Source organism: Ailuropoda melanoleuca, chromosome 15 (genome assembly GCF_002007445.2).
Source record: "Ailuropoda melanoleuca isolate Jingjing chromosome 15, ASM200744v2, whole genome shotgun sequence".
NCBI lineage: Eukaryota > Metazoa > Chordata > Mammalia > Carnivora > Ursidae > Ailuropoda > Ailuropoda melanoleuca.
Window position 1 is genome coordinate 13,121,340 of NC_048232.1, and position 27,660 is coordinate 13,148,999.

Below are 27,660 nucleotides of genomic sequence, written 5' to 3' on the forward strand. Positions count from 1 at the left end.
GGAGGAGCCTGATGTGGGGCTCGATCCCATAACGCCGGGATCACGCCCTGAGCCGAAGGCAGACGCTTAACTGCTGTGCCACCCAGGCGCCCCCCGATATCTTAAATTTTGATCAATACTCTCAAAGGGGGGGGCTGATAAAGTTAATTCATGTATTGGAGCCCACAGAATGGAAGCTGCCCCAGTGGCCTGGCCCACATCACCAATCTAAACCGAAGTCAGCCTGGCTTACAGGCGACAGCTGTCAAGGAAAGCGAACATACGCCAATGACCATCCTCCCTCAGAGCTCTAGCTAGCTCCCCCTGCCCTAGAAAGCAGGACCTGCTGGCCTGAAAAGAAAATCCCGGACCTGTTTCCACATCGCTTCTTCTCACACTATAAAACTTGCTTCCCAGAATCCCTCGGGAAGAGCTGTCTGCTGCTTGTGGGGTACCCTACTCCCCCATCCACGTTCTCCCCTGAGTAAAGACCTCCACCTTGTTATGGAACTGTTCTAGCTTCGCCATTTGCCATGGCCCTATGAGGGACAGGGGAACACCATTCCCCACTGATATTCCACAGTGGGAATTCAGTATAAAACTAGCAACGAAACCCAGATTGCCTCCCAGATGGGGAAGAGATAAAAAGAGCTGAATAAAGTCCCGTGGCTAATTCAAGAGCCAGATATAAATAGAATAAAATTAAACCGGGGCTAGAATTTGGGGGCAGAAAATAGCACTTTTCTTGCGGTTCTGCCAGAGCCTCGGCGACGCAGGCCTGATGCATAAGATCTGATTTGCGATGCCACAGAGAATTCACCGGTTCAGATTTCCTTTGCTCCTCACTTTTTGTTCCAAGCCAGAAGCTACTGAAGCTGGCGCCGATCCTGGGAAGGGCCACAGGATGACATGGAGAGAGGGACCTCTAGCGTTGAGCTATTTTTCTGCCACCCAGCAGCAAGCACTCGACTTACCTGCATATTTTTCTATTTATCAAGGATTATCACAGTACTGCTTCTCTGAGAAAGCCTGGGTTTAAAGTAAGTGTTTGTCTTTCACTTCTGGGATAACTTTAAGAAATTTAATAACGACAGAATATAAGCGGTGACACACAATATTAGGGGAAGTCTTGAGTAACCAAATAATATTGGTTAAGAGTCTAATCTTCAGGCCTGGGATAGGTACTGAAAGTAATTTCAAGAAGCCTAAGATATATAAAGGCAACTAAAATACCAGGAGTAAATAAGTCCCAAATGAACAATGAGAACACTAAGTGTAAATCTTTCATTTGCACACACACACACACACACACACACACACACACAAACAAACCCATTTATGGAATAAATCCCGTCAGGTACTCAACCAGGCTCCAAGCCACCGCGATGGAAGGTATAGTATTTATCCTCAGGGGTCCATAGATATCAGGGGAAGCAGACACATGACAACTAGGACTGAACAGTATTCAAAAACACAGCACTTCTAGCTAGGGCTTCAAGATGGATAGGAGTTGGAAGGGCAAGGGAAAGGGGGAAGGATACTCCAGCCCCGGCGGGAGTGGAAGTCCTGAGCACGCTGGGAGCTGAGAAGCCATGGGCCGTGCTCAGGTCTTGCTGACATCAGCTTTCCTATGGGGCATGGTGGGAAGCAAGGTTGGCACCCAGAGCTGCATCCCGCATCTCTGACGTGACCCTGATGGTCATTTGTTGATTCACTCAACGACCTTGTTGAGCATCTGTTGTGATCAGGCACTGAGGCCTGCACAGACGCCTCCAAGATGAGCAAGACATGGCTTGAACCTCTCAGAAACTCACAGTCTAGTGGGAGAAGGGGACAGGAAAGCCCCCACCCACTATGCCATGAAATGAATGCAATCAGACCAGGGCTCCGGCACCACAAAGGGAGGGACCGGCTGAGCCTGAGCCAAGGATTCAGAGGAGGTCGCCATTGGGTTGTGCCTTAAAGATGAACGGCAGTGCCCGAGCGGACAAAGGCAGGGAGGGAGGTGGAGGGGGCCGCTCCGGGGATGCCCGGTGTCTGTAAACGCCATATAGATGCTTCCCTCTGATCTGAATTCAGCTCGGGAGCCTGGGGTCTCTCCTGAAGGCCAGGGAGAACTATGGATTTACAGGGCAGCCAAGACAGAGGCCCCCATGGGGACGTCTAGAGACCTTTCTTTCAGAACTCTGGAGGAGGGCAGGAAGTAACATGGCAAGATTTTCACTGTTCAGATAAAAGCTGGAGATATTATGGCAGATGGATTGGAGGGGCACACGACCATCCACCTTGTTTAGATCTCAATTACACGCTGTGGAGGGATTCTCAAACTCGATTTTGGGGAGTGTGACAGGCTAGAGAAGCTCTCCCCAGTCAATGTTGTTGGGGCTAAAATTTCTTTCCATTATTCTCTGGAATTAATGGCAATAGCAGTCATCACACCACTGCAATTATTAATTGCGCATTTAGAATATACAAGGCCTGGCACTAAGAACCTTGCCTGAGAACCCACATGACAGAGGCTCCCCATTTCATAGGTAAAGAAACTGAGGTCTCCCGAAGCCGGATAATCATAATGCTACCAAGTAGGAGATCTTGGATGGTTTCGGACTCCCAAGCCCACATTTTTAACCATATACAGTCTTTTTTTTTTTTTAATTTTAACCACTAATCAAGACCCCTTGTAGCTGATGTACCCCTTTTGCTAAAAGTTATGCAATTGTGTTATTTTCTTCAGATATCACTACTAGATACGTGATATCTTTGTTGCCAACATGTTGAACGCAGTCTGGAAAGCTGTAAGTGCTAATGGTAGAGTATTCCTATCTGAATATGCTGAGCACAAACCAGAAGAACTTTAGATGGCAACTTTAAGACTGAACAGGAGGCAAACCTGTATTGTGGGATTCCTTCCATCGTCCCTGATTATAGCCCATCAGTTAACATCACACCTGGTTTTGGTGCCAACCAGCGGCACTCAACCAAGAGGGAATTATGGAATGTTCCAATGAGAGATGGGATTTGCCTTTAACAGAGCCTACACCAAACGTACCCCTTGAGCTAGTGGAATTATTCTAGAGCCATATTCAGCTCCAACATGGCAGCTGGAATCAGAGATCGATAACATAGCCCGAAAGTCATTCTGGGAGCCTGCGCAGACTCTGGCTTCTCAACATTAACCCAAGACTCCATCAGTATATTTATTACTTCTGTCCATTGGTACCAGCTTCGCTTCACAATTAGAAGCCTCTCAATGCCTGCTATCTGTGTCCTGAAATGCTTCCAGAGCTGAAGATGTCCAGGGCAATTCTGATTCTTGCTCTTCTTAATAAGTGTTACAGATAAAAGATCTTACCATGAGGTCAGAGAGCAAAATTCTATTATCATGATACTCTATTACTTCCCAACAAAACCAGTTTCTTCTTCTTTATTCCTCCACTCTGCCTCCTCTGCTCCCTCCTTCCTTCCTCATAACAACTATTATTCCTGGCTCATGTCTCTCTCAGATGGCTAATGAGATAGCTGATCCCTGCCACGGCCAGACCACTGTTCTGGAAGGCCAGCCTGCCATGCTCGGTCCTCCCCAGAACCTTCTTTCCTACGTTAACGCTTCTTGGTACTTAAACTCTACACCTAGCAATTACTCTCTTCTTTGAGCAGTTGGTTTCCACTTGAACAGGCAGCTGGAGGTAGTCAAAGCATGATTTAAGTAATCATTTACTATTGTAAAACTCCTTTCATCCATAGGCTTACCATTAATCACACTGGAAAATAATAGAATGGTAAAGAGTGATTGCTGGTATTAATAAAATCATGTCAGCTGAGGACAGAACCAACCAAACATAGCCATTGGGAACTGCTATACCGCCTTATTATCTCTGAGTGATTGTCCAGCCGGCAGATCCGAGCTATGTGCTCACAAACAAAAGGTTATACTCCGACACAGACACCAAGCAGACCGGCAGCTGGGTTTAGACTTCTGACATGGCGACATCTCCAGGTTCTGTAACTCGACATTGCAGAGGGCTGCTTGTTAACCAGAATGTCCATGTATTACTATGCAAAAATGCAAGATATTTTTTTAATCCAGAAATGAAAAACGACTAAAACTATAAGGCAAGCTGTTGTGTGAATCTGACATTACAGAAAGGGAAGTGAGGACTGGGGTTCAGCCAACCCAGCTGGACCGGTCGCCGTTCTCCACAATCACAGATCCTTATATTCGCAAATACTGCTAGAGCATGTCTGTGTGCCAGGCAGAGTTCTAGGTGCTAGGGAGAGAAGTTGGCAAAGTCCCTGACCTTTTGGAGTTTGTACCTATTGAGAGCAAAGACAAAAAGCAAACAGATGAATGCATAGTACGATGTCAAGGAGTGACAAGTGCTAAGAAATAAAGCAAGGAAGGAGAGAGAAGGTAAAGGTACTCAGGAACTGTCCCTCCAAGGCAGGAACATCTGAGTAGAGAACTAAGTGAAGAGGATAAAAGCTATGTGAGCATCTGGCGGAAGGGCCAGCCCAGCACTGGGAAGAGTCATGCAAAGGCCCTGGGGAAGCACACTTGGTGTGCTCAAAAGAACCGGCTTTATTTCTTAACAAACATTGTAACTGATTTGGTACACCCAAGGGAGAGTTTTGACCCTCAAAGAAAACAGAGTACAAGTACACTTGTTATAACAAGGTTACTCGGTATAATAAGTGCAACTTACATCTTCAGGTTGCCATTCATATTCCCTTCCTCGAACTTCCACTGAAATAACCAAAGAACATAAAAATGTGCAGAGGAAAGAATGCTGGGAAACAGCAAAGAGGACCATTAGCAGGCCAGAAACGTTGAGAGCCCTGTGGACAGTGTGCAGAGCCTGGGGCGGGGTTCACAGAAAAAACGGACTCATTCAGAAGGGGAAGCACTTTCCCAACACAGTCCTGCCAAGTCCTTGAGCTCAGAGCTGCCTGGAGACAAGGTTGTGCCAAAGGGACATTTAGCGGAGGACAAACAGAAACAACCGCTGTGACTGCACAGGGGCCGCGTTCACACCCTCAGCTTCCTGCAGGGTGCACAGCTGGCTGGGTAAGGAAGGATTTGCCTGACAGTCTCCCAACATCGACGGGGCGGGGGAGGGGAGGGGAGGGGGGTGGACGTGGACCTGTGAGCAAGACAGCATGATCCTCGAGGAGCCACAGGCCCCAAAGCTTGCAGAAGAGGGAAAGGTGGTGGATAAAGTCCTTGCTTCGGTATTAACGCCTTCCCAATTTCCCACCACTAGCAACAGCCGGGGACCCCCCCAGGCAGAGGGGTGGCTGGGAAGGAATGAACCAGGTTTTGCAAACTCCCTTCCTTTGCTGTCTGGGAGCTTCCTCAGGTGAAGGGGGCTGGTCCCCAGAGCACCCCCTGCCAGCACCCACCCCACCCCAGGAGGCCCCAAAGTATGTCCCCGGCAGCCCCCTCATCCCTCACAACACCAAGAACCAGTCTGCCCCTGATCAGGGGAATCGCCTTTGCCCTGCTAGGTGTCATGCTATTCTTGCCAGCTCCGTTTATGTTTTCTCATTTTTTTAAAAAAGATTTTCTATTTATTTATTTGAGAGAGAGAGGGAGCGTGCACGAGTTGGGGGGGGAGGGGCAGAGGGAGAAGCAGACTCCCCGCTGAGCAGGGAGCCCAACATGGAACTCGATCCTAGGACCCGGGGATCATGACCTGAGCTGAAGACAGACACCTAACCCACTGAGACACCCAGGCGCCCACAGTTATGTTTTCTATTTATTTTTTTCCCAGTGCTTTTCTTTTCCTTTCCTAACATATACTGGATTCATTAGGTTTTTTTCTTTGTTTTTTTCTGCACTCTTACATTCTATTTCTATCTACTAGTTTTACTTCAGTTTTTAACTAACTCAATTAAACTATATTTTCCTAGCAACATCAATAATTAAATAGTATTTCTAACGTCTCCGAGTCAAACCAGATGAGAACTTCACAACTTCTTAGAACCCCTCCTCTTCTTAATGGCCCCTGGCCCTTAGGCTTTGTTGGAATAATATAGAATTTTAATTTTAAGATTATAATTAATATTGGTAGGGCCTTTTTCATACTGCTTTTTTCTTTTACTTCTAATAGACTTTGTTTTTTAGAGCAGTTTTAGGCTCACAGCAAAATTGAAGGTTAAGTACAGAGACTTCCCATCTACCTCCTGCCCCCACATGCACAGCCTCCCCCACTATCAACACCTCCCCACCAGAGTGGGATCTTTGTCATGACTGATGGACCCACACCAACACATTATTTGTTTACCTCAAGGTCTCTCTTGGTCTTTCATAGTCCGTGGATTTGGATAAATGTCTAACAACATGGACCCACCATTGTAGTGTCCTATAGAGTAGTTTCACTGCCCTAACAATCCTCTGTGCACCGTCTGTTCACCCTTCCTGACCCCCTTCCAAGGGGGTATCTGATTTCAGCTAAGACAGCATGAATTTCAAGGCATGCCATGATGTCGCATGTCACTAAGACTCGCCAGTGAGTCATGGCCTTCACGTGAGGTCAAACCTCTCAAGTTTCCGTTAGCAATTCAGAGGTTTTAAGAGACTTTTCCTGCCTTCAGTTGAATTCCTTGGCATGTGAGTCAGTCCTTCTGCAAATATAGCTCGCTAATAAGGCACGACACAGCTTCTCCTCACTTGCGGGTACCACCCTCCCTTCTTATGGTGTCAAACCCTGCTGCTTGTTTATTAGGAAATATGGAATTGTGGTCCTTCTTCCGGGAATGAATATTTGCTTCTTGGTTTCCTCACCTTTCTGGGGACATGATAACTTTCTATTTTAATGCTAAGTCATCATGGAATCTTTTTTGAAGACATGCTAAATGATGAATGAAGTCCTACTTGCACCAGCACCGTGGGTAACGCACCGCAGGAGCAACAATTGGAACAGCTCTCCGCAGGCTTGCAGACCCATAGGCAATGACAAAGAGTTAGAGGCCGCTGCCCAGCCCACAGAAATTCGAGCATACTAGTGATCGCAGAAGGCATCTCCACTTCAGAGCGGCTCAAGCGAAACACTGTACTTCCCGGAATCAACGAACACAAAATGCGGGACTTACTCGCTTTGTCTCGGACACGCTCCCTCTGCTAGTTTGCAAGCTCTAGAAAGTCAAGGAATTGTCTGTCTACGGACAAAGCATGAATGCCTGGAACAGAACCCGGCCTGTAGGAGGCACTCAGATGTTTGCTGAGAGGATGCATAAATGAAGAAGGATTTGAGTCTAGATCTGCTTACCTGGAATAGCATGACCTCCCACGGCCTGCAGGCCCCACACACTTCCCTCAGCCGTGGAACGCACTCGTGCGGTCACATCCCCTGCCGTGGGCTCCCTGAGCCGCTGGCTGGCTAGAAGCCATTTTTGTGATAAAAAGATTCCGAAGATTCAGCCACTACACTCTTGTCTTTATGAATCGAAGCCGGAGCATGAGATGGAGCGCAGGGCTGGCTTAGTCGGTGGAGCGTGAGATTCCTGATTGCAGGGTCGTGAGTTCAAGCCCCACACTGGGTGCGGAGCCTCCTTTAAAAAAACAAAAACAAAAACAAAAAACAAGCCAGAAGAAGGAGGGCAGGGAAGAAGGCACACTCTCTATACACTATAGGAAGTTTACTCACTGATGCAATTGCATGTTGGTCCCACAGGCGCTGTGGAGCCGCACAGGTACTGATTCCTGGGCATTTCTCGGACAGCCCAGGAGGAGCCACAAGCCTCAGCAGGAGGCAGGAGCTAGGCCCTTCACCTGTGCTTCTGAGGAGAGAATCTGAGACCCATAGGCCTGGGAGGCCGGCAGGCTCATTTCAGAACATGAAACTAAACAAAAAGACAAACAGACAAAAAGACCAAAAAAAAAAAGCACACTGACTACACATTGCCTTAAATTTTGATTCTCATGTTTTCATTTTATGGAAATCTGTGGTTGAAAACATGAGGAGTGACCTCTACAGACAGGTGCTTGTCTGTTCGTTTTTAACTCATGACAACAGGAATTTGCTTTTACAATCATCAAGGGGCAGTTTTGTGGTTTTAATACCCTCTTTAGGCCTAATGCAAGGTTCTGGAGTCTAATAGTACAGGCTATCTCTAATTTGCTTGACGGGCCATCCCACCTCACCCAGTGTATACACATTTCATTTAATAAACCCATTTTATGGGAAAAGATGTGTGCTGTCCTCTTGCACAGTAACTAGCAGAACTCAACTTTTCCTTTCTGATGCAAACAGAATCTCAAGTCTTTAAGATCTTAGTACCATAAACTCAAACCTGGGGGCTTTATGGCCTTCCTGCATGCTGCAGGAGACAACTGAGGATTACAGAGGGGAGGGGGGTGGGGGGATGGGTGACCGGTGATGGGTGTAAGGAGGGCACGTGACGTGATGAGCACTGGGTGTTATACGCAACTGATGAATGGTTGATCACTACATCGAAAACTAATGATGTACTACATGTTGGCTAACTGAACGTAATAAAAAAAAAAGAAGAAAATTGTTATTTTCTTTTCATTCAAAATTTACAAAATAACATGCTAGAAGACAAGTCTCTTGATCCGGCCATCCTGAAAGTGTAGTCTGGACAAAACACGAATCAGAGCCTGGATGCTTGGCCTAATGCTCATTTCCCTCGGCACGGCCCAACGAGTCCCTGCTAGCCGCTGGGTCAGGCCCTGGGGTCCACAGGCCTGACGCTTGTCCAGTGTCTGGGGGAAAATAACTGATAAACTCTGTTACTAGAACACATTTAAATGTTACTTACTCGATAGTTAATCATTTCCTCACACGGCGCTCTTTTCAAAGCAATACATTCATTCTATAAAATAACGGCGAACCCCTTTATACAAGGAGATGACTCAATTGAGACATAATTGCATGGATTTTATCTCCCCGAACAGTAGTATACTGAGGGCCCTTGGCCAAATTTCCAGTAGGAGCATCCAAAGTGCACCCTCGGAGAACAAAGGAGGTTCCAACTTTGGCCACAAGGTCCAGTGCCACAGAGACCCCATATGCGGAAAAGTCTTCTTAGTGCTTACCTGAGACATGGAAATAGAGGTTAGGGCCAAAAGAAATTACGACGACTTAAGTGAGTATAATGACCAGTGGTTAGGCATGGCCCTCCTCCCGTTCACTTCTGTTTGTTTCATTTTTATAGGGATCTGGTATTTCAAGGAAAATTCCAAATGAGAGCTTGCGCTCTCTCTCTGCCTCATGATGGGGGGCCAGTAAAAGGAGATGAAGAGGAGGGGGTCTTCGGTTTGCAATGACAAACAGGAAAGGCCAGTACACTTCCTACAGATTTATTACAATTGTTGCCAGTGCTACTGATTTTACAAAATGAATAGGTGAAGCAAATCTAACCTAAATCCCTTTGCTGCCATCTCAGGGCACCCTCACTGTCTCCCCTTTTCTCCTGGAACAGTAAAACTATTTCTGCCACTGTGTATGGGCAGTTGCCAGAGCCCATCAGGAGTGCTGTCTGATAGGCAAGATATGATCGCAGAGCAGTGGAGAGCAGTGATGTGAAACTGGAGATCCTTTCCTTCAGGACCATTGTTTTGTGAAAGCCTCCTGGTTTCAGAAGATTTCATTGAAAATTCACCGTTAAGGGCACCTGGGTGGTGCAGTTGGTTAAGTGTCCAACTCCTGATTTGGGCTCAGGTCATGATCTTAGGGTCATGAGATCAAGCCCCGCATCGGGCTCTGCACTGGGTGTGGAGCCTGCTTAAGACCCTCTCTCTCCCCTCCTTCACTTCTAAGAAAAAGAAAATTTGCCCTTTAAAAAAATTTAATGTGAAATATTTCATACTATAGAAGAGTGTATAAAATATACGCCTACACTATAAATAATTACAAAGCAAACATATACAACCGTGACCCAGGTTATGAAGTAGAACATCAGAATAACTTAGAAAATTCTTGCATTCCTCTCCCTCATGCATCCTCTTTCCCAAACTGAGAGGTATGTGAAGTCGCTGCATCCTGATTTTTGTAAGAACCCTTTCATTCTCTTTTGAATAGTTTTACCACATTTTAGGTAATCACTATTCACTAGATTTTGCCACACAATAGTCTCGTTTTGCTTCTATCTGTATGTTATATGCAAGGAGCCAAACTATACACATTCTTTTGTGACAAATTTCTTTTTTCACACATCATGTGTGAGGTTCATCCCAGTTGATGAATGTGGCTGCAGTTCACTTATTTCTGCTGCTCCACAGAATTTCATCTTCTGATTATATCTTAATTTACTCATCTAATGGCAATAAACATGGGCGAGTATTCATTCGGGGGTTATTATGAAAATTCTTATGTTTGGTTCTTAGTACACATGTGGAATAGTTTCTCATAGACACATATGGGGCAGGGGAAACTCTAAAATACCTTCCAGATTTCCCACCCTATTCCCTGGGACTGTGACAGTCAGGAGGTCGTAAACCCATGATTATGTTAAGTAATAGCAAAAGAGATTCTGCATATGTAATGAAGGTTACTAATCAATTGTCTCTGAATTAATCAAAAGGCAGCTCATCCCAGGGTGCCTAACCTAATCAAAGGAACCTCTACAGGGCTTAAAGCAGAGTTTTCTCTGACTGCTTGCTGAAGAAATCAGAGAAATGCAAAGCAGAGGAACATGGTGTGGTCTTGCTGGCCAAAGAGAGGGCTCCAGGTCGTGTGAGTGGTCCCTCCCACCGCTGATGGCAAACAAGAAACAAGACCTCAGCATTACAACCACAGGGAACTGACTCCTGCCAACAACCTGAATGAGCTTGGAAGACAAGAGCCCAGCCCAGCTGACACCTTGACTTTGGCCTTGGGAGAGCTTTAAGCGGAGAACCCAGTCCAGCCCATCTGACTTCTGACCTATAGAGCTGTGAGCTAAGCAGTGTGTGATATTTTAAGCTGCTGTATTTCTGGTGGGTTTTGTTACACAGCACTAGAAAACTAACACAGCGTCCATACCAGTGAAGCCTGAGGTCCTAGAGTGTGCCCACGCGGTCGGTGTTACAAAGTAATACTGGCTGCTTTCCGCTCTTACCCCAGGGTACAGTAGTTCTAGTTGCTCCATATTCCTGCCAAAACACGGTATTGACAAGTCCTTTAAAATTCCAAATCCTAGTGTGTGTGTAATGACATCACACTCCGGCTTTAATTTGCATTTGACAATCACTAATGAGGCTGGCCATCCTTCATATGCTTTCTGATCACTGAATGATCCTTCTTTTGTGTGGTATTTGTTCACATCTTTAATGCAATTCTCTGTTGAGCTATTTGTCTTTTCTTATTAATTGGTAAGATTTCCTTATAGATTCTGGATGTGAGCCCTTTGTCAATTGTTATTTTGCCAATACCTTCCTTATGATTTCGATCCTAGAAGTGCATCACTATTCCAAAGCCCTGAAAATATTCTTTTCTAAATGCTTTCAACTTTTGCTTTCATATTTAGGTTCTTTAATCCACCTGGAATTGATTTTTGTGTATGGTATGATGTAGAATCCAATTTCATTTTTCCCACCTGGATGAATGATTGCTTCAGCAATATTTATTAAAATGTCAATCCTTCTTCCTCCAGATTTGTAATATCAGCTATGTTGTATAACCAATGACAACATGTGTGCAGATCTGTTTTTTGGACCCAATTGTGTTCTCTTGTCTTTTTTTTTTTTTTTTTTTTTACTTCTGCATCCATACCACACAATCTTAATTACTACATTTGACTTTTGAACAATTTGCAGGGATTAGGGGCATGGCCGAAAATCCACATGTAACTTTTTTCCCCCAGAAAACGTAACTATTAGTAGCCTACTGTTGGCTGGAAGCCTTACTAATCACGTAATCAATTAACACATATTTTGCATGATATATGTATTACATACTCTATACTTTTAATAAAACTAGCTAGAGAAAAGAAAATGCCATTAAGAAAATCATAAGGAAGAGCAAATATATTTACAGTTCTGTACTGTATTTATGGGAAAAAAAATCCACATATAAGTGAAACTGCACAGTTCAAACCCATGTTGTTTAGGGTCAATTGTCCAGTTTACACTATGTCTTGGTATCTTGTAGGGCTAGGCCTTCTTAGGCTGATCTCTTCTCCTTGGTTATACTTGGCCTTTATACTTCCATATAAACTTAGAATCTGCTTACTGAATTATACACACACACATGCACAAGCGCACACACACAAAAACTTACTGAGATTGCTTTGAGAATATAAATCAGTTTGGAAAGAATATTTTCTAATCCATGAGCATAGTATATTTCTCCACTGATTTAACTTCTTCCGCATTTTTCAATAAATATGTAGAATTTTTTTAAATGTTTCTGCTATTCTAGGGGTGCCTGACTCTTGATCTCAGGGTTGTGAGTTTGAGCTCCAGGTTGAGTGTAGAGATTACTAAATATATATATAACATGTATACATATATATGTAATATGTATATATTGCTATTCTAAATACCAACTTTTTAAATATATAAAATATGTATACACAATATATATTGATATTCTAAATAGCAACTTTTTGTATATATAAAAAACATATTTACTGCCACATATATATAGCTGTATATATATGTGCTATTCTAATTTTTTAAATTAACAAATTTTATTCTTTAGAGCAGCTTTAGGTTCACAGCAAAAATAAATAACATCTCTTTCATTTCATTTTCTAAATTTTTCTTGCAGTAAATAAAAATACAATGTTTTTGTATATTAATATTACATCTATAATTCTGACAACTTTTTATTAAATCTAATAAGTTTTTCATAGATTCTTTCAGATTTCCTATATATACAATCATAATTTCTGCAAATGATAATTTCTTCCTTTATTACCCTTTTACTTCTATTTATTTTTCTTGCCTTACTGTACTGTCTAAGACCTCCAATACAAAGATGACAGCCCTTTGATCATTACTTATCTCAAAAGCAATATTTTTATATTTTCACCATGATTTCTGTGGCCAGATTTTTGTTTGGTTTGGTTTGGGGTTTTTTAATATATATTTTATCATGTTAAGAAAATTCTCTAAGGATGCAGGGGATTTTTTAAAATCATGAACAATGTTGAATTTTATTAAATATTTTTCTATACCCATTGAAATAATCGTGATTTCTCTCCCTTGATGCAATAATTTGGTAAATTACATTAACTAATGTAAAAGTTAAACCAGTCTTGCATTCCCCCAAGGAACAAACTCGGTTCCAACAACTTACCCTTTTGAATGTTGCTGGAGTTAGTTTGCCAATACATTGTATAGAATTTTTGCATCCATGATCGTAAGTCTTACTGGCCAGTAATTCTCCTACTTGCCCCTGTTGAGGTCTCAACATTTTGGAAGTCTTGTAAATTGAGTTGGAGAGTGTTTCCTCCTTTGCTGTGCTCAGGCATCGTTTCTGTAAAATTGGAATTATTTTTTCTTAACTATCTGGTAAAACTTGCCATTGAACCTATCTATGGACTTTTAAGATTCTTTGATCACCGTTCATTATTTTTAAAGTGTGTAGTATTATTTAAGAGTATTTTGGTCTTTTAATATGGTATTTTCCCCCCACTTCCAAATTATTTCATATAAAGCAATTTTTATTAGCAACCAAAAGCACAGGCAGAAGAAAGCCTTGAGCTTGATGATCTTTTGAGTCTGAAACTGTTGCACAGGAAGGTCAGAGGAGTCTCATAGGTGACAACAGAAGGAGGAAGACATTCTTTCTTAGAGAACAAGAGACATCGTTTCTGATGTCACAGATTATGTGTATCTGTTTATCCCTCCAAAGAAAAAAGGTTTCAGGTTTCATCTACTTAATTCATCTTCCAAAAAGAGAAAACAGGCCACTGTTAGGGAGCAATCCGTTTTGACTTACCTCTGCCAACACTGTGCTTCTCCATTCTTCCCTGCATTTATTAGATTTCAAATTGCATGAGCAATTCCCATTCATATTTCTCTGCACTGCCCACAATTTTCCAATGAGTTAGACCAGCTCTAATTTATAGGCAAGGAAACTGATTTCCCAAATCAATTAAGAAACTCTCAGTAATGAGGCTGCAGAGCCAAGATCTGAATTTAAGAACCCGAGGACTGGAGGGGACCTCAGAAATAATTTTGAGGCTCCTTTGTTCTGCCGAGAAGGTTAATGAAGTTCTGCCTCAGTGGGAGACAGAGCCCCAGTTAAAACCAAGTACCTGAGTCAAGGCCAGGTCCCTTCCACTTCCTGGCAAGGTTTTCCCGCAGTTGGAGCCACTTCACTGAAGCCCCTTGAAGCTCTGCAGGGAAGGTCAGGCTTGCTTTTTTCTTTTTTTTTTTAAGATTTTATTTATTTTATTTGAGAGAGAGAGCGTGGGGGAGGGGCAGAGGGAGAGAGAATCTCCAGCAGACTCCCTGCCACGACCCTGAGATCACGACCTGCGCCAAAACCAAGAGTCAGTCACTCAATCAACTGAGCCACCCAGGCGCCCCCACGCTTGCTTTTGTGCATAGGGACCATTTTAGATCTATTTCTCTGTAAGTAATGGGAATATTTCCCCATGTAGTAACCCCTGGTTAAAAGGCTAGAGGTAATCCTTTGTTGGTATAGACAGTGGGCTAAAATCAAAAAGAGCATGCTCCGAAACAAATGAATATTGTATATTCTAAATCCACTTGCATTTTAGAAAGACATTTTCAAATCATCTGCTGACTTAGGTTTCTATGGTATTTTACGGTTTAGAGAGCACTTTCTCCTGTGCTGTGCACATACTCCAATTCCGCACAACTTCCTTTAGTCCAGACTGTTGCCAATGTCTGCAAGATGCTTGCACTGTGTCAAGGCAAGGAAACAGGTACAACCTCTATCATGCATGACAGAGCATGACACATGCGTGACTCCCCTTGGGCTGGGGGCGGCAGAGCAGGAGCCGCCTGGTAGGCAGGATACTTGAGCTGGGGCAGGACAGTCAGTGAGATTTCAGCAGGTGGCAGCAGGAAGGCAAGCGCACCAAAGAGAGGGGAAAGAACAGGCAGAGGCACAGAAGCCAAGAGCACCAAGGCGCTGTGACCACGCAGCTAAGGGCGTGGGCTCTGCAGTCAGACGGACCGGCTTTCCCTTCCAGGGCTGCTGTTCAGTGGCTGCGGGACCTTAGGCATGTTCTTGCCCTGCTCTCTGCCTCAGTTTCCCCACAGGTGAGCAGGAGGTAAAAATAAGGTTGCTGAGCAAGTTAGCGGGTAACACACTTAGCAGAGTACCCGGCACATGGTAAATGTCAGCGGCTGGTATTTCGGAAAGCCAGCAATAACCTGGTGAAGCCAGCCAGCTTGACTGACGTCCCCGCCTCCATGACGGGCACACCGGACTTGATTAAACAGTAGTCCCCTGATCTGTGGTTTCGCCTTCTGCAGCTTCAGTTACCCCAGGTCAACGCGGTCCAAAAGCAGATGATCCCCCTTCTGATGTGTGGTCAGAAGGTCAATGGTAGCCTCATGCTACGTCACAGCGCCTAGGACACTCATCTCACTCCACGCCATCACGTTGACACTTTGTCATCTCATATATCACAAGAAGAAGGGTGAGTAGGCACAATAGCATATTTTGAGAAAGACCCCATTCATAGAACTTTGATTACAGTATATTGTTAAAATTGTTGCATCTTATTATTAGCTATTGTTACTAATCGCTTACTGTGCCTGATTTATGAATTAAACTTTATCAAAGGTTTGTATGAATAGGAAAAAGCACAGTGTATACATATGCGGGGCCCCCTGACTGCAGCGCCCCCACTTCCTCACTCACGGCGGGGGGGGGGAGGGGTGGAATCCAGAGCTGGAAGGCAGACGTTTGCTCGGTGGATTGCTGGCTGGATGAATGAATGGGTGGAGCTGTGACCCTCACAATACAGGTGACCTACAGTTTGCCCATTTCCCGGATGAGGAAAACTGAACATCAGGTAGCTCAGGGACCTATCCGCTGGGCTACAAGAAGAGGCTGCACCGGAGCCGGAGAATCCGGCATATTAAATGCGGGAGGGGGTTGGTTTACACTGGTTCACTTGGGACCGAGAACGGAAGATTAGGGTTCTGAAAAAAAATTATAAGTCCAACAGAGGAAATGATAATAATAACAATATAATTAGTGTATTACAATTCTAATTAAAAAGTTTTAAAAGTCCTGCTAATGCACACTAGGTGGCAGCATCTCGCATCGTTTCTAGGACAGTATCCGCAGCAACTACACGCTCCCTGGACGGGCAGTGTGGACGGGGCAACGGCTTGAATGTATTTTATTTAAGCTTCTCCACCACTCAGCACTAAAGATTAAAATATCCTAGCAAAAAGGAGCTAATCCGAGTTGCAGAAGTCTAATGTCACCAACCTTCCTAATGCCAACCCCCCCGCATGGAATGGGGTTTCATTTGGCGCGCGCACCTGCACACACACACACACACACACACACACACACACACACACACAGCCCTTCTACTGAAGGCAGGGGTAAAGGAACCAGTAGTTGGCTGCTGCCTTTGGTTCAGAGCATTTTGCTCTTATGTAAATGTTGGGGCGCCTGAGAGGCTCAGTTGGTTAAGCGTCTGCCTTTGGTTCTGGTCATGATCTCGGGGTCATGATAGAGCCCCATAGGGAGCCTGCCTCTCCCTCTCTCTCTGCCCCTCCCCCCGTTTGGCACACACCCGTGCTCTCTCTCTCTCTCTCACACTCTCAAATAAATAAAATCTTTTTTAAAAAGTGTGTGTGAGCCTGTAATTGTGTTCATATGGGGACACAGACAGACCATGGTACTTCCTTGTGACACCTGAATTTGAACTTGCTTCATACATAGAAAAATACATATGTACTTTCATGGCTCCTACACTTTCCATATCTACCTTTGTCAAGGTCAACACATGGGAGGCTCCTTGCGTGTTGGGGATGCTTGTTTACTGGCGGAGTCTTCCGAAGAGTATAAGCTCAATAATGGGGACCCTGTTCCAGTCACACTTTATCTTCATGCTGACTAGCACACACAGTGGGTGCTCAATAAATGTTAGACGACACAAAATAAAGTGTGAACACACAGTAGGGAGAGGAGAGAGTGGGCTCAGGGAAGGATGAGTCTTCTCTGGATTCTGGCCACTGTCCCTGCCTGGGCTGGCTGCCCCTCAACCCCGCCCCTCCCTCACCGGCTTCCCTGCAGCTCCCCAGGAGGCCCCTCCCTCTCAGAATAGGGGGTGGGGGTGTGAGCACGCATACCACAGCCAAAAGTCACCGTGTATAAAGTAAGATAGGAGGAAAATTAAACAGCACTGCAGGAAAAAAAAGCCAGCACAGGACATCGGCAAGAGGCCTCCAGATCTGTGTGTAAGAAACAGTCCATTATAGAAAATCAGGTAAAGAAATGTCAATTCATTAGAGCCTCAAGGTTCCAGGTTTGCAAAAAAGAACTCACCTGGCTAAATAATTTATGATCAGCAGTTAAGATATCTCTTTGATCTTGCTATGTAAGAAGGAAGGACAGATTGAAGGGCGAGTCAGGAAAGAGAGTGGGAAAGACAACGTGTTGTATTGAGAAAGGGGGAGGACACTGATTTTTGAAGACTTGTAGCTTATCAATAAGGGCACAAACAGCTTCCATTTGAGTTTACCCAAGTCTTGATTATAGATTCAATCCCCTTGTCTGAAGAACACAATGTGGAAGAGCAGGGTGCCTATCGCCTTCCACCTCGTACCAATCAGACCCGTCCTTGGCCTTCGTGACTGTCCTGGGTTTCCAGTCGGCTCCCTCTGTTGGCATGACCCATCCTGTGGATTCACTCGCACTTTCTGGGCTCCTGCTTCTTTGGCGGGCTTCAGAGCACTTACCACAGCTGTCATTTCTATTCGTTTGTGTGATTCTTTGAAAAATCGTTGTCTCCTCGCTAGAATTCAAGCTCCAAAAAGGCAGACCGAATATGATTTTGCTCAGCATTGTATCCCCAGCACTGAGCACTGTGATAAAATGTGGACCAACAGCCCGGACAGGAAACGCCCCCTTGGCCAGAGCCCCAGTCATGCCCGTGTACCCACCCACTTCAGGAACAGGGGGGACAGCCTGCCACAGGAAAGAAAACCTCAACGCACCCACAGCCCCACCTCAAGCACCTCGGGGCAGTCTGTGGAAATCAACAAGGACAGATGTTACCTGGCAACACTATCGTCATGGGGGGGGGCGCTGTGGGCTCATCGCCATCTCCCGTCCTCTCCCCCCACCAACACACAATCTCTCTCCCATTGCTGGTACTCACAGGAAACAGGAGTTTCAAACTGTCCAGTCTTAGTTTTGGAAGAAAGAGTCGTGAAGCAGAGAGAAAGATCGTGGATAAATAAGATTCACATTTAGCTTCAAACATTATCCGAGCTGTTAATTTCCACAGCCTCCTCGGAAACCATAGAACACAGCACTGAAACCATTTGATTTAGTGTGCTTATTTTCTTTTCGTAATTTGCTCCTGTGGTTCGTATCTTGTAGGTGTTGATGCGGCATTTTATTTAGTGCTTGTTATTATTTATTACGTCCTTTGCAATGCCTTATCTCCGAACAAGATTATAAACACCTCCAGGGCTGGAACCAGCTCCTCACAAGGTAGCTGGTAAGCGTATTCGGGAAGTCATTTTAGTTGATTGATCTGGCTGCTTCTCTTTGGGAAACATGGAAATCATTAAGGAAGGAAAGGGGAATGGAAAGAAAGAGTACACACAGGAACAGCCCTCTCCAGATAACAAAGGCACCAACTCATCAAATTAAAACCAATTTACAGTAGCCAGAAAATCACCTTTGCTCATTTGTGCTTACACAGTGAATGTTCTCCTTGTTAAGGCCCCGGGATGCCTGCTATCTCCAAACAGCCTGCCTCTGAAGCCTGATACTAGCTCGCAGTTCCTCGTGTAAGATTCTGGTCTCTCGGTTAGCAGCAGATGTTTTCATCATGCTGCGACCCTCCCTGTTGGCACTTGACTGACACAGGTGCAGGGGTTTCCTGGAATCTCTCAAATGAATCGCCATCTGCAAATGACCAAGGAGGGACCCAGGGGAGTGCACCTCAAGCCTCAATGGTGACGTCCCAGCAGGCAACGTTGCCACTTATGTCCTCTGTGCTGGGGCCCATTCTCAGCCCACGTCTATCCCAGCTTCTCCTAGGCCTTCAAAAAAGGCCACGAGTCATCATTCCTTGGTCTTTGGCTAGCTCCTTTTCCAAGCTTAAATCTTAAGCATCATCCAGGAGCAGAAGGAGAAATGAAAGTATTCTTAGCAATATGATGAAGTCCCCATCTGGAATCAGGGAAGAAGGCGAACACAAGTTTCGCCATCATCCGAGAGAGGATGTGTGCCAGGAAGACCTTGACTGGTTAACCGGGAGGTCCCCCAAGGTCCTGCGTGCACAGGGTGTCAAAAGTTCATTACTGAACTGCATTTCCTCACACTGCCAGGCACCTGGGCCTTGGCCAATAAAATAATAGGAGGAAAAATGTAGTTAGTCCTGTAACCACATCACTTAAATTCTGGTGGCGAGGCACAAATTTAAAGGGTGGAGTTGTTTTCATGGTGAAGCCTATAGCTGGACCCCTTCCAAGGAGTCCTGGCTCAGGTCTCCGTTCCGGCATTACGGGGCCGACAAAGAGCGGGAACCTTTCTCGTTGCCATTCTGCAGCCCAAGCTTCTCTTTATTCCTTCCCTGGACCCTTTTTCTCTTTGACTCTACATCAATTATAGGTCTGTGTGCTTAAAATAATTGGATTCTTAGCAGTTTCTTACAACAGATTCACTTTTACTCTGCGATTTTGGAACACTGAAATTATTCTGTTGTGATTTCTCACCATACCTGCACTCTACACAGAAATAATCATGAAATGAATAGTGTTTAAATTCTAAGAGATAATTTTGTATGAAGCAGATATATTTCCCAACTTTTTTCTTTGCTTCTTATGCCCTTTTGTTTATTATCTTAAGATTTATTTGTTTTAGAGAGAGAGAGAGAGCACGAGCAGGAGGGGCCGGGGGAGAGAGAGAATCTCAAGCAGACTCTGCATGGAGCACGGAACGCAACTCGGGGCTCGATCTCATGACCCTGAGATCTCGCACGACATGAGCCGAAACCAAGAGTCGGACACTTAACTAACTGCACCACCCAGGCACCCCCTGCTTCTTATGCCCTTTTAAAAATACTACAGATTCGGGGTGCCTGGGTGGCACAGCGGTTAAGCGTCTGCCTTCGGCTCAGGGCGTGATCCCGGCGTTATGGGTTCGAGCCCCACATCAGGCTCCTCTGCTATGAGCCTGCTTCTTCCTCTCCCACTCCCCCTGTTTGTGTTCCCTCTCTCGTTGGCTGTCTCTATCTTTGTCAAATAAATAAATAAATAAATCTTTAAAAAAAAATACTACTGATTCATGAACACATTATACAAAAAATTTTAAATACAAAATTACACAGATAAAAGAGGACAGCCCCCTTTTATTTCTGACTCCAATTCCCTTACCCCACTGTTGACATGATCAATAAACTTCCAGTCCTATCTGAAAGATATAGATATATGGCTATATATGTATATATTTTTAAATATTTTCATGTCAATGAGATTATACTATGCATTGTTCCACAGCTTGCTTTTCTTGTACAACAGAATAGCTTCGAAGTCCATACGAGCTAATAGGGATGTATTCTACTTAATCTAGTAAGCTACTATTATATAATTGGGTTGTTCTCCTGAGAAATGCTGCAGCTATATCTTTGACCTACGACCTTTGTGCACATGGATATTCCTGAAGGCCAAATTCCTGGACACGTAATGGTGTGTCACAGGGGACGTGTGTGTGTTAAAAAGCTTTACTGATGTATTACTCACATACCATAAAAGTTTTAGGTGGGTATTAGTATATTTATATTAATATGATTATTAGTATAAAGAATTGTGACGCCATCACCACGATTTTATTTTAAATCATTTCCATCACCCCCAAAAAGACACCTTATGCCCGTTTGTAGTCGCTCCCCATTCCCATCATACCCACCCCCTGCCGTAGGCAGCCACTATGGTACTTCCTTGATCCATTCTGGACATTGCATATAAATGTAACCATACACCCTGTGGTCCTTGGTGTTTGCCATGATGTTTTCTGAGGTTCATCCATGTATCAGTACTTTGCTCCTTTTTATTGCTCAATAATATTCCATTGTAGGGATACACTAACCCGCTGCTTATCCACCAACTGGCTGATAGACATTTGGATCATTTCTACTTTTTAGGCACTATCAATAATGCTGCTGTGAACATTCATGTGCAAGACTTTGTTCTGTTTTTTGGGGTATATTCTTAGAAGCAAAATTGCTGAGTCATGATAGATCTATGCTTGACATTCTAGGAAACTCCCAGACTTTTCCAAAGTGGCTGTACCATGTTACAGTCTCACCAGTATCCTAGTCAACACCTGTCTGTCTTTTTTAATATCTTCATTGTAGAGGGTGTGAAGGTTTGTGTGTCTTAAAGCTGGCTTTGCCAATTTGTGCTCCCCCCAAAGGTGTTTACTTAATGGTACCTATTTCTCCATATCCTCACCAATAATAGCTATTATCAATCTATTTAAGTTTTGCTTTCTGAATATTTGTGTAAAATTCTCATTTTAATTTATTTTGCTGATACCAGTGACACTGAGCATCTCCTCCATATGTTGATGGGCCATTCGTATTTCTTCTTCTGTGAACTGCCTGCTGCATATTTGTTCATTTTTTATTGGATTGACATTTGCAGACATTCTGTATGTAGACATGTAATAGACATGTATGTAATGTAGGTATTTATTCATTTGCTGCTGTACATGTAGCATATCTTAGTTACTTGCCTTTTTACCCTTAAAAATATTTTTTTTGTACAAAAATGTTTCATTTTCACTAGCTGTATCTGACAGTTTTCTTGATTATAGATTTTGGGTTAGATGTCTTGGTTAGGAAAGCCTTTCCTATTCCCAGAATTATAGTTTTATTCTTATGTGAACACTTTAATTTGGCAATCAGTTTTACAAATGGTGTTAGATAGAGGAATACATATTTGTTTGGTTCCAATGGCCCCAAAACTTTTCACTGAATTATCTTTTCCTAACTGATTTGAAATAAAATTCTGCCTCAATCATAAAGTAAATTTCAATATGTACATGAGTCTCCTTTTGGGTTTTCTTTTCTGTTCCATTTTTCTATTTGTCTACTCTGGGCCAGTATTCACCCAGTTAAATTCTGTTGCTTAAAAGAGTGCTTTGATATCTAGGCAGGCAAGTCCCGTTTCATAATTCTTTTTTTTTTAAGATTTTATTTATTTATTTGAGACAGAGAGAGGGCATGGGCAGGTGGTTAGGGAGAAGGGCAGAGGCAGAAGCAGGCCCCCGGCTGATTGGGGAACCCGACGTGGGGCTCAATTCCAGGACCCCAGGATCATGACCTGAGCCGAAGGCAGACACTTAACTGGCTGAGCCACCCAGGCATTCCCCCCGCCTTCATAATTCTTAAAGGGAAGTATCTCTGTAAATCTAAGTGTTAAGTATCTCCTGGCTCAAGGAGACTCATACTGTAAGAAAAATAGGCTAGAACCACCTAAAGGGTTAAAATGGAAACCCAGGGTGACTTCATGTCCTCTAGATCTATCACTACTAAAAGTGCGAGAGCACTTTTGTCCACTAACAACTCTCCTGTGCACCCATCATGCCAGAATGCAGCATTTCCATTCTGCATCAAGAGGAAACAGGACTCCTTGAAAGGCACATATATGTCTCATGTCAGGAAAAAAAATTAGGATGGTCTGAAACATCCTACTGTTGTAACAAAGTAAGGATGCTTTCCTAACTGTTAGAAGCAATATTTTATTAAACTCAGAAAACACAGCAATAACCTTGAGGGGCTCCCACTAGCCAAGTTACAAAGTTACGAGCATCCAAAAAAAGGAAATAAAAATTCTAAGAGGCTGAATCTACAAAGGGCCAGATTCATGATACCCAAAAGAGAAAAGTGAATTTTAATACAAACTAAGGATGGATATGTTTAAATGTGAGTATTTGTTCTAAGAATACATATTTTCATGAAGCATGGGCATGGGCTTATTTCTAGCTATCCATACAGGAAAGAAGAAATAGAGGAAACTCGAAAAAGTAGTACAAGAAGGAGGAAGACTGATCATCATCAGTGGTCACATGTCACATACAATAACCAAGTAGAAAAAGGAATCACAGGTGAGACACAGTAACAAATTTAAATGGACACAACAGTATGCCCAAGATAATAGCCAGATGTCTCCAAGAACTCACCACACAGACCTGATGATTCTTTATAGACAAAAATCTCACCATGATCCTACTAACCTCAGTATAATCCTACTGATCCTACAGGTTATCGATCAGGCATATCTAATTTTCAATAATGCTAATAGACAAGAACAATGTACAGTAAAGGCAGGACGAGTTAGGCAATGCTGGCCACGCAAAATTGAAGAATACTTCATTTCTGGGAAAGACGCCAAGTTCCAAAAAATTAAAATAATATATATGGTGAGATATTAAAAATCCCATGACAAAGCAAGTAAGAATTAATTATAAAAAGACTTAATCCAAGGCTTGTGGCTCATGGTTCCATCAGCTTTGCACTGTGCGGCCAGGCTCCGTGTCCTAGATGGCGCTCTCAGTTAGTCTGAGGAATTCCTTTTCTTTTAGGCTTGGTGTAAGATTACTACAAGCCCAGGAAATAGACTAAGCTATGACTGAACCCCTAGGACGATATGAAAATAAATACAGCCATAATAGTAGGAAAGTATTTTTAAAGTAAAAAACAGGGACATAAAGCTCAAAAGTTGACTTGCAAAATTGGTTTAAGTAAGTTATTTTTAATGCTGTGTTAACCATTCTATTCAAGTATGATCGCTAATTTTATGTGTTGACCTGACTGGGCCACAGGGTACCCAGATTAAACATTACTTCTGGGTGTGTCCATGCGAATGGCTCTAGAGGGGACTGGCATTTGGGTCAGTGGGAGGCTGCCCCCCCCCAGGGTGGTGGGCCTCAACCAATCCACGGAGGGCCTGCATGAACAGAACAAAAGGGGAAGGAAAGGAGGTTTCGCTCCCTCTCTCTCTCTCTGCCTGACTTCTGAGCTGGAACAGGGGTCTCCTGCTCTCAGACTGGGAGTTACACCTTCACACTCAAGCTTAATCACACCACCAGCTGGCTCTCCTGGTCTCCAGGATGCAGACAGCAGATGGTGGGACTTCTCAGCCTCCGTAATTGCATGAGCCAATTCCTCCTAAGTCTGTCTACCTACCTATCAATCAATCATATCTTTCACGAAAACTTATTTCTTTGTGGCTCCGTTTCTCTAGAGAACCTGAACTGACACAGCCAGCACGGTTCACGAACTGTTGGAGGACTTTTGAAAGGTACAAAATAGTCAGGCATACCAAAGCTGCAGATGTGAGAGAGTTGAGAGATTTGAATCTAAGAGATTTGAGACAATCTAATTAGTTGAAATTCATAATAAATGCTTAAATGTCCAAGAAAAATGTGTTTGCTTCTTTCCTTCCTTGATAATTCAGCCACAAAGCCACTAGGCAGGGCCAGAGTGGGGATTGTGCTGAGCGATGGCAGGCAGTGACTTATGTATGGCGGGGTTGTGGAAATGAGTAAGTACATGGAGGAGGCATTCAATGCTAGAGGAAGGAGCTACAAATATGGAAACAGGAAAACTAGAAGGTACTACTAGGTTAGATTTGAGAGTATTAATATGGACTCATGACTTTCAATAACTAGAGATCTAAAAAGAAGTATCAATGCAGATATGTAAATATATATTTACACTGACACACACAAATATATTTCTCAGCCTGGAAGGGACTGGGAGCAACAACACCCAAGCTGCAATCAGCATACTCTCAACAAATAACCAACTGTCCTTTTTACCGGACTCTGGGTGGCAATCACCATCTTGCTAGGACTATCTAGGAACAAGTGGGAAGACGCTGAGAACTTCCCCAGTTGATAATCAGACTGCATCTTCTCAAGAGGAAACAAAAAGGAAGACATTGTAATTGTGAGGGTACCTCATAAAGATTTTATTTACCCTAAGACCTTAGAAAGAAAACACTCCATCTCTCATTATACTAGTAAATGTAAACCTGACGGTTTTATTCTAATACTTTAAGGTGCACTTGGCATTTCAAATGTTGTCAAACACTTTAATTGCCCTGTCTTTTTTCAGATCTATTACTATTACTCTCAGAAACAAACAAGCATAGAGTGGCTCCCGGAAACGGAGTAACAGCCTCAGAGCTGCCCCCCCTGGGAAACTGCCTGCCCACATTCGGAGAAGGAAGCTACAGCACCAGTCATTTTGGAGCCCACCTTCTCCACTGACTCTAGAACTCATAGTATGCCCTTAGAGGTAGGAAATCCACACTGCCTCGCGTAGATCTGATTTTCAAAATAGAGTCCAAAGACACTAGCAGTTGGGTCATCAGGCTGAGTAGTAACTGGGGGCTGGAAAAGAAAGGCACAAAGAGACCAGAATCTATGAACTATTTTAACTAATAGCACAATGTCATCATGTGTCGTTTCCCAAAGTAACTTTCTGAGGATAACGTAAACTTAGCTGAATAAGCAGAATAATTTCACGGCTGCACTTCAGATATGTCAAATGTACTAGCTCACGGCATTAAAAAAATGGCCCTTACCAAAATATACCTCCCACTGTCCTACCAAGCTACCTAAAATTCAGAATACTTTGATCTGAAGGACTGACTGCAGCTGCTAACATACCACATACTTTATACAAAAAGTAGTGTGATCTCTTAGCATGAATTTGTCTGACACAGTGAACTGTCAGCCTGACTGACACAAGGCAGAGGACATAACTGATGTGGGGCGGGGTGGGGGGGCTGTGGAAGAGGACAGTCACCAAAGGGAGACCCAGAAACCACCTTCTACTCCTTGAACTGAACCCAGTGCCCTCACCTTCAGGGCCAGACATCCATCTCCAACAGATCAGACAAACACAGCTTTATGGTCCAAAGCGTGTGGTGAATTTTATTAAGAATAACTTTGGTTCTAAGAATTCCACCCTCAATTCTGTAATACTTTCCATTAAAAACAATTGTACAAGAGCAAATACAAAAAATATTAAATTATGAAAACAAATCCATTAAGGCTCCCTTTATATATATTATATACACTCAAACAAGTCAAGATTTTTCAGAGTAGAAGAATAAAGTCAACTGTTTGTTGTGGCTTAGAAAGCAATACTACTTTACTACCAGGAGACTATAAAACACTGAACTAGTTTAAGAAAACCACAGATTGGAAAAATGGAGCCATTTTTGTCAAAAAGTGGCTCAAAGCACAAAACTGCTCGGACGTTCTTGGGTCCTTGGAGTTTGGACCGTACAGTATTAATGTATGAAGGGGAGATGGGCACCCTTTGAAACTCAGGCTTGCGAGCCGAGCTGATCTGACGACTTCAGAGAGCTTCTTACCTGTACATCCCACCGTTTGGTCATAAAACATCACTTCACACTATTTACAAGTCTTTTGGCTAGACTTTGTACTACTCACTACACGTCATTGTGCAGACTGGTGAGTGAGACTGGGAGGGAAATGGTTTTGTAATTTTTCTTCCCAGTGAAGAATGAATTCTAGGTAAGTTCTAGGAACAGAACTGGTCCTGCTGAAGGGGCCTGTCAGGGCCCTTGAGAATTTTATCAAGTGTTGGAATTGCTTCAAGGGCATAGGACTTAAGATCCAACATCCAATTAGATGAAAAGCTATGAGCCAGGCCTGAATCTTCATTTTTCAAATCTCATCATTAGTCCATATACACAAAGAAAGCACTCCCATCAACGTGTGATCAGAAAGGTACTTTCAAGGTGATCATTTAACATACTTTCTTCACTCAAAGCTAGAAGGATGGGGAAAAAAGTTACTACTCCATCCTTCAAAAGCAAACTATTATAGAGCAACATTTTATCTTACGCATCTCATAGTTTATTCATTAATACTTATTGATGAGAAATCACTCATTTCAGGTGTAACCAACATGTCATGTCCTCTGACTAGCCATATATTGCCATCGTGTTTATCTTTATCTTGTTCACATGACGATTGAATATGAGCCTGTCAACTATGAAAACCAAAGCATTCCCATAGAAAGCTAATTTCTACTATGCTTATTAGGATTAAAAGCTCGGGATCCAGTTTCCTATGAGCCTTTTTAAAGGAAGTTTAAGAAGACTCTTCGCTGCAGAAATGACTGGCAGAATCGTCTCGATGGGGAACCTACTGAATCCATGTAAATTCCTCCAGATCACCCCAAGTGGAATGTACTCCTGCCCGTACCCGCAGTAATAAAATGATTCTGCATCAGGATATTGCTGCTCAACTGGGACTTCACTTCGGAGAGCAGGCTGGCTAGTGTGCGGAAGCTGGGCAGCCTGTCCCCTCACCTCAGTGCTTCCTGAGAGGCAGGCCAGTAGTCATCACCGCGAACAGAGCGGTGGAACAATCTTTCTTCACAAGAAAAAAAAAAACAAAGCAATATACNACTTCGGAGAGCAGGCTGGCTAGTGTGCGGAAGCTGGGCAGCCTGTCCCCTCACCTCAGTGCTTCCTGAGAGCAGCCAGTAGTCATCACCGTGAAC

At 43.6% G+C, this 27,660-nt stretch overlaps 1 long non-coding RNA gene across 1 annotated transcript; it reads right to left on the reverse strand.

The window, feature by feature from the left end:
* Positions 1-5,778: 5,778 nt before the first annotated feature.
* LOC117796451 lies at positions 5,779-14,313 on the reverse strand. The gene is made up of 3 exons (XR_004620976.1): positions 14,188-14,313; positions 13,224-13,403; positions 5,779-11,074 (listed from the first exon to the last, which is right to left on the reverse strand). It is a non-coding gene; the product is annotated as an uncharacterized LOC117796451 (long non-coding RNA).
* Positions 14,314-27,660: the final 13,347 nt, after the last annotated feature.